General features: G+C 42.7%; 7 non-coding genes across 7 annotated transcripts; 3 read left to right on the top strand and 4 right to left on the bottom strand.

The window, feature by feature from the left end:
* The first annotated feature begins 1165 nt into the window (after positions 1-1165).
* On the top strand, positions 1166-1237 carry trnag-ucc (transfer RNA glycine (anticodon UCC)). Its single transcript has one exon. It is a non-coding gene; the product is annotated as a tRNA-Gly (tRNA).
* A 2148-nt stretch (positions 1238-3385) lies between these two features.
* On the bottom strand, positions 3386-3457 carry trnad-guc (transfer RNA aspartic acid (anticodon GUC)). Its single transcript has one exon. It is a non-coding gene; the product is annotated as a tRNA-Asp (tRNA).
* A 1850-nt stretch (positions 3458-5307) lies between these two features.
* trnad-guc (transfer RNA aspartic acid (anticodon GUC)) lies at positions 5308-5379 on the bottom strand. The gene has a single exon. It is a non-coding gene; the product is annotated as a tRNA-Asp (tRNA).
* Positions 5380-5719: 340 nt separating this feature from the next.
* Positions 5720-5791, top strand: trnag-ucc (transfer RNA glycine (anticodon UCC)). Its single transcript has one exon. It is a non-coding gene; the product is annotated as a tRNA-Gly (tRNA).
* Positions 5792-6016: 225 nt separating this feature from the next.
* trnad-guc (transfer RNA aspartic acid (anticodon GUC)) lies at positions 6017-6088 on the bottom strand. The gene has a single exon. It is a non-coding gene; the product is annotated as a tRNA-Asp (tRNA).
* A 340-nt stretch (positions 6089-6428) lies between these two features.
* Positions 6429-6500, top strand: trnag-ucc (transfer RNA glycine (anticodon UCC)). Its single transcript has one exon. It is a non-coding gene; the product is annotated as a tRNA-Gly (tRNA).
* Positions 6501-6726: 226 nt separating this feature from the next.
* On the bottom strand, positions 6727-6798 carry trnad-guc (transfer RNA aspartic acid (anticodon GUC)). The gene has a single exon. It is a non-coding gene; the product is annotated as a tRNA-Asp (tRNA).
* Positions 6799-12770: the final 5972 nt, after the last annotated feature.

The following is a 12770-nucleotide window of genomic DNA, read 5'->3' on the forward strand; positions in this document are numbered from 1 at the left end:
CTGAGCAAGTTTGAACACCTGCTATTTTATTACTGAGACCATTTGTCTTGGAGTTCTTATCTCAGTGCGAGAAGTCCTGCACTGTTCTGTTCTCATGTTTCAGCTCATTTACATGCTTTGTTCCTCACAATGTAATCCCTCCCCCTTGAAATGTATATAAACTACAATGTAAAGTTCCCTTAGTTAGACGATGTTGGAATGACTGCAGCTACCGACAAACAATAAAGAACTTCTGCTTGGAAAACTTCCACTGTCTCCTGGTCTGAGCTTCTAACTTTTCTACAAAGAAAAAGATCACTACAGTGCCTGGTAGGTCAGGTCAATAAGTTCATGCAATTTTTTTAAGTGCCAGGTCCAAACAAAGAGAGTTTCAGTTCATCTGCACCTGCCAGCTGCTAATGTATTGCGAAAATTCTTGCTGACCGCACAACCGGGCTTCCAGTCTACGTTCAAAGGCCTGTGTTGGTGGTATAGTGGTGAGCATAGCTGCCTTCCAAGCAGGTGACCGGGTTCGATTCCCGGCCAACGCATCACATTTGTAAATTAAAGATCTTGATTACGAGCATTCTTGCTATGGGTTAGATTCCTGGGTCTGTCCATTCTTGCTGTATGGGTTCGATTCCCGGCCAACGCATTGCATTTTTCTCAAGCTGTCTTTAAAACAGTCGTCCGGGCCCCTTGCCAACTTCCCTGTAACTTGTTTGCTGGAGCAAAACATTTGTTAAGGTCTTTTGGCAGCAGTAAAGGACTGAATCTCCCCGTCAGGGAATCGAACCCCAGTCTCCGCGTGACAGGCGGAGATACTTTCCACTATACTAACAAGGAGTTGCAGAGACAGGTAGTTGTATCCGATCAGCGCGGCTTGCAGGAACGGCGTCATGCGTCATTTTAGCTCAACGCTTCACAGAAGCCAGTGAATGCAAAAAATAATCTAATACCGTTTAAATATGAAGTGTCTGTATAAAACGTGTTACATTATTAAATTAGAGACCTTGTTTTTTAATATGGTGCCTGGTAGGTCAGGTCAATAAGTTCATGCAATTTTTTTAAGTGCCGGGTCCAAACAAAGAGAGTTTCAGTTCATCTGCACCTGCCAGCTGCTAAAGTATTGCAAAAATTATTGCTGACCGCAGAACAGGGCTTCCAGTCTACATCCAACAGTCTTGCGTTGGTGGTATAGTGGGGAGCATAGCTGCCTTCCAAGCAGTTGACCTGGGTTCGATTCCCGGCCAACGCATCACATTTGTAAATTAAAGACCTTGACTACGAGCATTCTTGCTATGGGTTAGATTCCTGGGTCTGTCCATTCTTGCTGTATGCGTTCGATTCCCGGCCAACGCATTGCATTTTTCTCAAGCTGTCTTTAAAACAGTCGTCGGTGGCCCCTTGCCAACTTCTCCTGTAACTTGTTTGCTGGAGCAAAACATTTGTTAAGGTCTTTTGGCAGCAGTAAAGGACTGGATCTCCCCGTCGGGGAATCTAACCCCGGTCTTCCGCGTGACAGGCGGAGATGCTTTCCACTATACTAACGAGAAGTTGCAGAGACAGGTAGTTGTATCCGATCAGCGCGGCTTCCAGGAACGGCGTCATGCGTCATTTTAGCTCAACGCTTCACAGAAGCCAGTGAATCCAAAAAATAATCTAATACCGTTTAAATATGAAGTGTCTGTATAAAACGTGTTACATTATTAAATTAGAGACCTTGTTTATAAATATGGTGCTGTAGGATTACAAATTTTATTTAAATGTTTAATTTAGATTTCCAATACAATAGTATTTTATATTGAGAAAGTTTATAAATGATGAGACCAGGAAATCTCTGCAAATGGTAGGGGTTCCCAGCAGGATATTCCTGACTGTCCCATCTCAGTACGAGAAGGCTAGGCTTTTCCTGTTCTCATTGTTTTACCGGGTGAAGAGGCATGCTGAGCAAGTTTGAAATCCTGCCATTTTATTACTGAGACCATTTGTCTTGGAGTTCTTATCTCAGTGCGAGAAGTCCTGCACCGTTCTGTTCTCATGTTTCAGCTCATTTAATGCTTTGTTCCTCACAATGTAATCCCTCCCCCTTGAAATGTATATAAACTACAATGTAAAGTTCCCTTAGTTAGACGATGTTGGAATGACTGCAGCTACCGACAAGCAATAAAGAACTTCTGCTTGGAAAACTTCCACTGTCTCCTGGTCTGAGCTTCTAACTTTTCTACAAAGAAAAAGATCACTACAGTGCCTGGTAGGTCAGGTCAATAAGTTCATGCAATTTTTTTAAGTGCCAGGTCCAAACAAAGAGAGTTTCAGTTCATCTGCACCTGCCAGCTGATAATGTATTGCGAAAATTCTTGCTGACCGCACAACCGGGCTTCCAGTCTACATTCAAAGGCCTGTGTTGGTGGTATTGTGGTGAGCATAGCTGCCTTCCAAGCAGGTGACCGGGTTCGATTCCCGGCCAACGCATCACATTTGTAAATTAAAGACCTTGATTACGAGCATTCTTGCTATGGGTTCGATTCCTGGGTCTGTCCATTCTTGCTGTATGGGTTCGATTCCCGGCCAACGCATTGCATTTTTCTCAAGCTGTCTTTAAAACAGTCGTCCGGGCCCCTTGCCAACTTCCCTGTAACTTGTTTGCTGGAGCAAAACATTTGTTAAGGTCTTTTGGCAGCAGTAAAGGACTGAATCTCCCCGTCGGGGAATCGAACCCCAGTCTCCGCGTGACAGGCGGAGATACTTTCCACTATACTAACAAGGAGTTGCAGAGACAGGTAGTTGTATCCGATCAGCACGGCTTGCAGGAACGGCGTCATGCGTCATTTTAGCTCAACGCTTCACAGAAGCCAGTGAATCCAAAAAAATTATCTAATACCGTTTAAATATGAAGTGTCTGTATAAAACGTGTTACATTATTAAATTAGAGACCCTTTTTTTAATATGGTGCCTGGTAGGTCAGGTCAATAAGTTCATGCAATTTTTTTAAGTGCCAGGTCCAAACAAAGAGAGTTTCAATTCATCTGCACCTGCCAGCTGCTAAAGTATTGCAAAAATTATTGCTGACCGCACAACCGGGCTTCCAGTCTACGTTCAAAGGCCTGTGTTGGTGGTATTGTGGTGAGCATAGCTGCCTTCCAAGCAGGTGACCGGGTTCGATTCCCGGTCAACGCATCACATTTGTAAATTAAAGACCTTGATTACGAGCATTCTTGCTATGGGTTAGATTCCTGGGTCTGTCCATTCTTGCTGTATGCGTTCGATTCCCGGCCAACGCATTGCATTTTTCTCAAGCTGTCTTTAAAACAGTCGTCGGTGGCCCCTTGCCAACTTCTCCTGTAACTTGTTTGCTGGAGCAAAACATTTGTTAAGGTCTTTTGGCAGCAGTAAAGGACTGGATCTCCCCGTCGGGGAATCGAACCCCGGTCTTCCGCGTGACAGGCGGAGATACTTTCCACTATACTAACGAAGAGTTGCAGAGACAGGTAGTTGTATCCGATCAGCGCGGCTTCCAGGAACGGCGTCATGCGTCATTTTAGCTCAACGCTTCACAGAAGCCAGTGAATCCAAAAAATAATCTAATACCGTTTAAATATGAAGTGTCTGTATAAAACGTGTTACATTATTAAATTAGAGACCTTGTTTATAAATATGGTGCTGTAGGATTACAAATTTTATTTAAATGTTTAATTTAGATTTCCAATACAATAGTATTTTATATTGAGAAAGTTTATAAATGATGAGACCAGGAAATCTCTGCAAATGGTAGGGGTTCCCAGCAGGATATTCCTGACTGTCCCATCTCAGTACGAGAAGGCTAGGCTTTTCCTGTTCTCATTGTTTTACCGGGTGAAGAGGCATGCTGAGCAAGTTTGAAATCCTGCCATTTTATTACTGAGACCATTTGTCTTGGAGTTCTTATCTCAGTGCGAGAAGTCCTGCACCGTTCTGTTCTCATGTTTCAGCTCATTTAATGCTTTGTTCCTCACAATGTAATCCCTCCCCCTTGAAATGTATATAAACTACAATGTAAAGTTCCCTTAGTTAGACGATGTTGGAATGACTGCAGCTACCGACAAGCAATAAAGAACTTCTGCTTGGAAAACTTCCACTGTCTCCTGGTCTGAGCTTCTAACTTTTCTACAAAGAAAAAGATCACTACAGTGCCTGGTAGGTCAGGTCAATAAGTTCATGCAATTTTTTTAAGTGCCAGGTCCAAACAAAGAGAGTTTCAGTTCATCTGCACCTGCCAGCTGATAATGTATTGCGAAAATTCTTGCTGACCGCACAACCGGGCTTCCAGTCTACATTCAAAGGCCTGTGTTGGTGGTATTGTGGTGAGCATAGCTGCCTTCCAAGCAGGTGACCGGGTTCGATTCCCGGCCAACGCATCACATTTGTAAATTAAAGACCTTGATTACGAGCATTCTTGCTATGGGTTCGATTCCTGGGTCTGTCCATTCTTGCTGTATGGGTTCGATTCCCGGCCAACGCATTGCATTTTTCTCAAGCTGTCTTTAAAACAGTCGTCCGGGCCCCTTGCCAACTTCCCTGTAACTTGTTTGCTGGAGCAAAACATTTGTTAAGGTCTTTTGGCAGCAGTAAAGGACTGAATCTCCCCGTCGGGGAATCGAACCCCAGTCTCCGCGTGACAGGCGGAGATACTTTCCACTATACTAACAAGGAGTTGCAGAGACAGGTAGTTGTATCCGATCAGCACGGCTTGCAGGAACGGCGTCATGCGTCATTTTAGCTCAACGCTTCACAGAAGCCAGTGAATCCAAAAAAATTATCTAATACCGTTTAAATATGAAGTGTCTGTATAAAACGTGTTACATTATTAAATTAGAGACCCTTTTTTTAATATGGTGCCTGGTAGGTCAGGTCAATAAGTTCATGCAATTTTTTTAAGTGCCAGGTCCAAACAAAGAGAGTTTCAATTCATCTGCACCTGCCAGCTGCTAAAGTATTGCAAAAATTATTGCTGACCGCACAACCGGGCTTCCAGTCTACGTTCAAAGGCCTGTGTTGGTGGTATTGTGGTGAGCATAGCTGCCTTCCAAGCAGGTGACCGGGTTCGATTCCCGGTCAACGCATCACATTTGTAAATTAAAGACCTTGATTACGAGCATTCTTGCTATGGGTTAGATTCCTGGGTCTGTCCATTCTTGCTGTATGCGTTCGATTCCCGGCCAACGCATTGCATTTTTCTCAAGCTGTCTTTAAAACAGTCGTCGGTGGCCCCTTGCCAACTTCTCCTGTAACTTGTTTGCTGGAGCAAAACATTTGTTAAGGTCTTTTGGCAGCAGTAAAGGACTGGATCTCCCCGTCGGGGAATCGAACCCCGGTCTTCCGCGTGACAGGCGGAGATACTTTCCACTATACTAACGAAGAGTTGCAGAGACAGGTAGTTGTATCCGATCAGCGCGGCTTCCAGGAACGGCGTCATGCGTCATTTTAGCTCAACGCTTCACAGAAGCCAGTGAATCCAAAAAATAATCTAATACCGTTTAAATATGAAGTGTCTGTATAAAACGTGTTACATTATTAAATTAGAGACCCTTTTTTTTAATATGGTGCCTGGTAGGTCAGGTCAATAAGTTCATGCAATTTTTTTAAGTGCCAGGTCCAAACAAAGAGAGTTTCAATTCATCTGCACCTGCCAGCTGCTAATATATTGCGAACATTCTTGCTGACCGCAGAAGAGGGCTTCCAGTCTACATCCAACAGTCTTGTGTTGGTGGTATAGTGGTGAGCATAGCTGCCTTCCAAGCAGTTGAGCCGGGTTCGATTCCCGGCCAACGCATAACATTTGTAAATTAAAGACCTTGATTACGAGCATTCTTGCTATGGGTTCGATTCCTGGGTCTGTCCATTCTTGCTGTATGCGTTCGATTCCCGGCCAACGCATTGCATTTTTCTCAAGCTGTCTTTAAAACAGTCGTTGGCGGCCCCTTGCCAACTTCTCCTGTAATTGTTTGCTGGAGCAAAACATTTGTTAAGGTCTTTTGGCAGCAGTAAAGGACTGGATCTCCCCGTCGGGGAATCGAACCCCGGTCTTCCGCGTGACAGGCGGAGACACTTTCCACTATACTAACGAGGAGTTGCAGAGACAGGTAGTTGTATCCGATCAGCGCGGCTTCCAGGAACGGCGTCATGCGTCATTTTAGCTCAACGCTTCACAGAAGCCAGTGAATCCAAAAAATAATCTAATACCGTTTAAATATGAAGTGTCTGTATAAAACGTGTTACATTATTAAATTAGAGACCCTTTTTTTTAATATGGTGCCTGGTAGGTCAGGTCAATAAGTTCATGCAATTTTTTTAAGTGCCAGGTCCAAACAAAGAGAGTTTCAATTCATCTGCACCTGCCAGCTGCTAATATATTGCGAACATTCTTGCTGACCGCAGAAGAGGGCTTCCAGTCTACATCCAACAGACTTGTGTTGGTGGTATAGTGGTGAGCATAGCTGCCTTCCAAGCAGTTGACCCGGGTTCGATTCCCGGCCAACGCATCACATTTGTAAATTAAAGACCTTGATTACGAGCATTCTTGCTATGGGTTCGATTCCTGGGTCTGTCCATTCTTGCTGTATGCGTTCGATTCCCGGCCAACGCATTGCATTTTTCTCAAGCTGTCTTTAAAACAGTCGTCGGTGGCCCCTTGCCAACTTCTCCTGTAACTTGTTTGCTGGAGCAAAACATTTGTTAAGGTCTTTTGGCAGCAGTAAAGGACTGGATCTCCCCGTCGGGGAATCGAACCCCGGTCTTCCGCGTGACAGGCGGAGATACTTTCCACTATACTAACAAGGAGTTGCAGAGACAGGTAGTTGTATCCGATCAGCGCGGCTTGCAGGAACGGCGTCATGCGTCATTTTAGCTCAACGCTTCACAGAAGCCAGTGAATGCAAAAAATAATCTAATACCGTTTAAATATGAAGTGTCTGTATAAAACGTGTTACATTATTAAATTAGAGACCTTGTTTTTTAATATGGTGCGCAAGTTTGAAATCCTGCCATTTTATTACTGAGACCATTTGTCTTGGAGTTCTTATCTCAGTGCGAGAAGTCCTGCACCGTTCTGTTCTCATGTTTCAGCTCATTTAATGCTTTGTTCCTCACAATGTAATCCCTCCCCCTTGAAATGTATATAAACTACAATGTAAAGTTCCCTTAGTTAGACGATGTTGGAATGACTGCAGCTACCGACAAGCAATAAAGAACTTCTGCTAGGAAAACTTCCATTGTCTCCTGGTCTGAGCTTCTAACTTTTCTACAAAGAAAAAGATCACTACAGTGCCTGGTAGGTCAGGTCAATAAGTTCATGCAATTTTTTTAAGTGCCAGGTCCAAACAAAGAGAGTTTCAGTTCATCTGCACCTGCCAGCTGATAATGTATTGCGAAAATTCTTGCTGACCGCAGAACAGGGCTTCCAGTCTACATCCAACAGTCTTGCGTTGGTGGTATAGTGGGGAGCATAGCTGCCTTCCAAGCAGTTGACCGGGGTTCGATTCCCGGCCAACGCATCACATTTGTAAATTAAAGACCTTGATTACGAGCATTCTTGCTATGGGTTTGATTCCTGGGTCTGTCCATTCTTGCTGTATGCGTTCGATTCCCGGCCAACGCATTGCATTTTTCTCAAGCTGTCTTTAAAACAGTCGTCCGAGGCCCCTTGCCAACTTCTCCTGCAACTTGTTTGCTGGAGCAAAACATTTGTTAAGGTCTTTTGGCAGCAGTAAAGGACTGGATCTCCCCGTCGGGGAATCGAACCCCAGTCTCCGCGTGACAGGCGGAGATACATTCCACTATACTAACAAGGAGTTGCAGAGACAGGTAGTTGTATCCGATCAGCGCGGCTTGCAGGAACGGCGTCATGCGTCATTTTAGCTCAACGCTTCACAGAAGCCAGTGAATGCAAAAAATAATCTAATACCGTTTAAATATGAAGTGTTTGTATAAAACGTGTTACATTATTAAATTAGAGACCTTGTTTTTTAATATGGTGCCTGGTAGGTCAGGTCAATAAGTTCATGCAATTTTTTTAAGTGCCAGGTCCAAACAAAGAGAGTTTCAGTTCATCTGCACCTGCCAGCTGCTAATGTATTGCGAAAATTCTTGCTGACCGCAGAACAGGGCTTCCAGTCTACATCCAACAGTCTTCAATAGTGGTGAGCATAGCTGCCTTCCACGCGGGGGCCAGTCGCATGTAGGTGTAGAGCGTTGCTAGCCAATAAGAACGCAGGAAATCCCAGGGAGGGCCAGTCGCATGTAGGTGTAGAGCGTTGCTAGCCAATAAGAACGCAGGAAATTCCAGGGAGGCGGGCCTGAAAAAATACACGAAATTACAGGTTCGAGTCTCGTCTCGACCACAACTACCATAAAGTGTATCTAGATTAAAAAATGATTAGAAACTCATGTTAAGTACGATTTACATATAATAAACTAACTTTGTGCACAAAAATAGAATAAAACGTGTAAGATTTGTTATTGTGTAGAATGTACAAAATGTGCAACTACCTTAATAAACATTTACATTATAATAGGGTTTAGTTTTCTTTAATATAGAAAATATTTGAATGTGAATAATTGTAAAGAACATTTTGATAATGTTTTAGACCTTTACATTTTACATTGAGATATTTACATTATATTTGTTTCACTATGTACAGAAATCCAATATATATATGAAATATAACCAGTAAACACCAAATAGTAAGTTTCTCGTTTTATTTATAGTACAAAAATATACATATTATTATGTAAAACTGAAAAAGGTAATGTATTAAATACTTATAGATTAAACCAGGGGTTCCCAAACTTTTCCATTCCAGGACCCACCTAGACAAGAATAATCTATCTCAAGACCCACCAAAATGATTTTTAAAAAGCATGAATGTGGGGTGGGGTGGAAGGCGTTAGATCTCTTCAGAGCAGTTTTCTCCTTGTCATAGTATGAAAGACATACAAGTTTAACTGCAATACAAACTTATGGTACATTATCAAAATAATGTAGAATTAAAATAGCAGCCTAATGGCTGTTGAAATAAAGTGAAGAAAGTTTTGATATAACAACAAATAATTTTATTTTCTAAATTATTTAATTTGACAGTAGGCCCATGACCTAGAATTTCAATACTAATATTTCTGCTAAAAGTGTTGTTAAACTCACCACGTTGTTCAGCGCAGAAAACACTTTCGTCCTCGTGTGTGTAGCTACATGTGAAATACGTTTTACATATAAAATTTCCTTGTGTTGGTAGGTAGCAAAATGCATGCGAGGGAATGCAAACAACGCACTCTTACGAAGACCATATCTGAAAGTCAACAGCGCTGTGTTGAACAGACGACAGATTAAGGGCCTGTTCACATATCGCGTATTCAAATGTAGGTGCGCGGTATGCGCGCTCATAATGGAAGCTCGCGGTGCGACGCGCTCGTTTTTTCCAAGCGCGTCCGCGCCACATCGAGATAAAAACTTCTCAACTTTTCAGAATGCCGCAAGCGTTTTCCTTGCTGTAACGGAGAGCAGCTGATGGTTGCGCTAAGCAACGACAGACGCCTCCGGAGCGCAACCGCCCGCTTTGGAAAAAGGAGAACGCTGCGGGTAAATTTCGCTGCAATAGTGACTGCGCGACCCACCTCTTCCCAATCTGCGACCCACAAATGGGTCTCGACCCACAGTTTGAAAACCCCTGGATTAAACAACAATAACATTAATAATAAAAATAATAAAATATAAAGCTGTGGAGAACATAGGAAAAAAACAAGATTTTTTAAATCAAATAATTATGTAGTGTTTAATGACAACAGTTATTAACATTTAGTGTTTACACATCTGAGCAAGATAAAATAATGCAAGTCAATAAAATTTACTTTAAAAACACTAAAGTACAATGCAAACAAGGACACAATTGTTTGATTTTAATTAACAATGGAAATAAATGTAACAATTTAAAATGATAGATTATAGATTATACAACAGCAATAATAATATCTAAAGTTGAGGAGAACAGGAAAAAACAAGAAAAAAAGTATTTTAAATTAAACAATTATGTACAGAGTATAATAGTACCAGTGCTTAACATTTAGTGTTTTTCAAATCTGAGCAAGATAAAATAATGCAAGTCAATAAATGAACTTAAAAAAACACTAAAACACAATCCAATACAATAAAATACAATACTTTTGGTATTTTAATGAACAAATGGAAATAAATTAAATATTTAAAAAAATTATATATATATATACATTAAAAGTGCAATAATATGTATATACATATATGCATAAGATTGTGCAAGGAATGTCTTTGAGCTATAAACAGTATTTGAGGTCTGGGCATGTCATTTGTCAGTGAAGTCATTTTTTCTTTTCCTCAATCCACCTCTGCTTCTCAGCCTCATAGAATGGAGACTGCTGAAAGTCTTTCCATGAAATTTCATTCCCTTAGCCTGATAAAGGGAAAACACTTTAGCAGGACAGTAAATGTATTTGCCTGCCACTCCAGGGAAACCAGTGTGAATATGAGGACTGTTGGGTCCTTGTTTCAGTGGTAGGTGGCAGAATCTGCACAGACGACCAGTAGGATGCTCCATTACTGACTTTCTCTTGCTTCTCTCCTCAATCACCCTCCTATTTTCTGCCCCTCTCTGCTTCGAGGACTCCAGTTCTCGCTGAAAAAAAGGAGTCTCTGCAAAGTCTTCAAAGGGCATTCTGAAGTTGGTCAGGCCCTCTGCGGAATATGTGTCAAAAACTTTCTTGGAGCAGTAGAAGTATTTAACATCACCACCTTGATAAAAGAAATGTATTGAGGTGCCATCACCCATGTATCGAGAATTAGGCTGACCACAGGCTAAACAGGATCTAGTGTGCTTTTTTTGCAGCATATGCTGTTGTTGTTGCTGCTGAACTGCCTGCTGCTTCTCTATGATGTCCTTCACCATCTTCTCAAGCGCTGCCTGGTCCAGAAAGACAGTCTCAGGAACACTCTTTGCGGGAGGATTGACTGGGGCAGGTGGCAGTACTGTCACTGGGACACTGATGGTTTCACTGCCTGAGTGAAGAAGCTGCCATAACTGCTGTGTCTCCAGGAGCTTTTCTGGGCTGGTGTTGAGTGAAGCATTAGTGTTCTTTTTTTTAGCAAGGTTTTTTATGTACCTGCTCATGTGCTGCTTTGTGGTTGAGTGCAAAAGGCTGCTTGGGTCAGTGCAGGCACTCTGTACCATAGCAGCATATTCACCATCCACCTTTGTCAGGAGGTCCTTGCTCCCATGGTGCTTGGCCAGCAAACCATCAATGGCATTTCTCATTGGATCTGTCCATCTGTTATGGTCCAACACAAAGACTCGACCGCCTGTCTTAATGGGTCCAGTCCGAGCAGCACAGGGAGAAGCAGCTAAAGGCAGTGGTGGTGTGCTTGGCAGTTCTAAAAGAGATTCACAAAATTATTAAACGAAGTATTTGTTTTGTGTGCATAGATTAGGCAAACAGATTACACACATTGGTGCCTGTATGAATAATATAATTACCTGCATCTAAAAGAAACTCCTCAGATGTTTGTTCCTTCACTGTCACAGCACTCGGAGTAGAAAAACATTGAAAATGAGAGTCTGGGGGGTGGCCTCTGGTTCAGGAGCAAGAGGGGTCTCAGCAGAAGAGGAATCCTCTAAGCATTTCTGAAATTCAGCAAAATTAGTGTTATATGCGAGCGAGAATTATTAACTATTTGTTTTATAATAAAAAGTTTGTTATCAAAGAACTTTAAAGGCTTACCTGAGTTGGAAATGAGAACTCAGTGCCAGATGAAGACTCTTCTTGCATCCCTAGGTCTGTCTTCCTGCTTTTGTGTTTGTCAAAGTCAAGAGGCACAGGTCGACAGCCTGGCTCCACATATTGTAGGCCAAACCTCTCTCTTGTGTCCCAGCTGGAGATGTGGAAGGCTGGATATTTGGGTTACCCAGTCACTCTTATAGATGCCCTGTTTAACTCCATCATCAAAACAGGGTCAAACACTCCAGGTAAGACAAGCCCAGGCTGCTTCAGGTCCACCAGCGGCTGATAATTCCAGCGTGCGACACCAGTCATACCCTGCGCCTGGAACAGCTCAGGAGAGACGCGATTACCCGTTACTCACTGAGCCTGTTGGAAATGAAACCCCTCTTGCTGTGAAGTGCCTCTGACAGGGATCCAGATGGGCACAGCAGCTCCTTCACCCTTGACATGATTCAGTTGTACCACAATTTTAGCATCGAGGGTTTAAAAAGGAAGATGTTGTTGGGATCCTTTGCAAGATGGAAATGGTGAAGTACTTCTTCCACTCTTTGGACCAGCTCTCTAGGATGTGGCACTTTTGTCCTGCAGTGCGCTCTGATGTGCTGCTTTGTGGGATTAGCAGGCTCAATTCCACAGAACTTGTATGCGTTCCTCAGTTTCTCCAGGTCACTCTGATCTACTACGGCAGAAGAGAGGAACTGGCAGAACGAGCTATACAGAGGATGGTGCTCCGAAACACATTCCCTGGTGAATCGCCGCATACAGTGAAACAAGTCTAGTTTAACCACCATGTCCTCATTGTACTTATGGCAAGCGGCATTTACATTCTTGAGGTTTTCTGATGTAACCTCTGCCACAGTAGCTTCAGTGGTCCTCCAAGCTTCCCACTGCTGGTGCTCATAGGGTCCTGGGTCCATCACTCTGAAAGCAGCACAGCAGTCCCTAAGTACATAAAAGGGAAATACATTTTAATTTTAATGTATTCATTACCTTTGCTTACACATCTTGATGTG

The sequence above is a fragment of the Siphateles boraxobius genome, unplaced genomic scaffold, assembly GCF_051911475.1.
Source record: "Siphateles boraxobius isolate OS27281-9 unplaced genomic scaffold, OSU_SipBor_1 39, whole genome shotgun sequence".
NCBI classification, from domain to species: Eukaryota; Metazoa; Chordata; class Actinopteri; order Cypriniformes; family Leuciscidae; genus Siphateles; species Siphateles boraxobius.